Source organism: Galeopterus variegatus, unplaced genomic scaffold (assembly GCF_000696425.1).
Source record: "Galeopterus variegatus unplaced genomic scaffold, G_variegatus-3.0.2 Scaffold1011, whole genome shotgun sequence".
Lineage (NCBI taxonomy): Eukaryota > Metazoa > Chordata > Mammalia > Dermoptera > Cynocephalidae > Galeopterus > Galeopterus variegatus.
In genome coordinates this window covers 325,736-326,999 of record NW_007727122.1, presented here as the reverse complement: position 1 = coordinate 326,999, position 1,264 = coordinate 325,736, and positions in this window count along the sequence as shown.

Here is a 1,264-nt window from a genome sequence, read left to right as displayed (position 1 = left end):
TTTTTTTAAGGCTCTTTGTACAAACTGGCAAACTCCTTTACAAAAAAGTTTTATTAACATATATTTATACTTACAGTATCCATCTCGCCCCCCTCCTACAAACTGAATATTATCATTTTTTAAAAATACATGTTGTGAGGACATCAAGATGGCAGAATAGATGGTACCCACCATCATTCTCTTCCACAACCAATCAATTTACAACTATTAAAAAAGCAAAGACTATTCCAGGAAACTAAAGAAGATATCAGTAAAGCTATGCTGATTCCACCCAGAAGCTCCTCAAAATCCAGCAGGACCCTAAGGATGGGAACAGAAATCAGATGGAGCCTTGGCAAGACCTTGCATCTGGTTCCTTGCTCAGAGTCCTCACAGCTCATGTCCCCCTTCCTCCTTTCCACTTCCCACTTTCCATTCCCTCAAACCTCTCTTTAAAAACCCCTCAGTAAATCTGAGTCTTTGAGATGGTTTTAGTCTGGCCATTTTCCTTCAGGTTTACTGGAGAAACGGGTTTGCCTAACATCTCTCCTCAGGTCACTGGTATTCCTGAGTAAAATCTGACTTCCTATTCCACCACCAACAACAACAAAAAAGCAAAGACTGCCAACCTGGGACCACTGGAGCTCAGGGGAAGAGGAGGAAAGACCCATGGAACTCACGAAGGTGGGAGAAGCCATGGCAAGAGAAAGAAGGGACCTCTCTGACCATTTTAAGACCCAGCCGCTTCAGGGCCAGCCCCGGCGATGAGCAAAAAGAAGTTGAAGCACACAGAACAGGAGCTGACAAAAGCCACAGCTGTGCCCTTTGCACGAGGTTGCTTGGAGTCTTCGGGGGAGAAGTGGGCCACAGAGTGCACCACACCAGCCCCCACACCAGCGAGACCACTGACAGTGTTCCCATGGACCCACAGAGGAGGGTGGGGCCACAGCTGACCAAAGAAAGGAGCCATCTACAGTCCCATGAGTCATCACGAGGGACCAGTGCACAGCCCGCCCATGGGAAGCATTTGGAGTTGGGGTGGAGGGTACTGGCCCTCTGAGGGAACATGGGGGCGCAGCATGGGCAGCTGATTTGCCTTCCAATCAGCATAGGCCCACTCAGTGGAGACTAGTAATGGAGACATATCTGCAGGGGGTGCAGTTTGCTGGGAAGACTCAGTCTTGGGCCAGAATTTCCATATAGCCCAAGTGTATCTGATCTCACATGACCCAGAAGTGATTAAAAGGCCAACAATTAAAATCCAGTCTACACAAAAAGCTTTCCC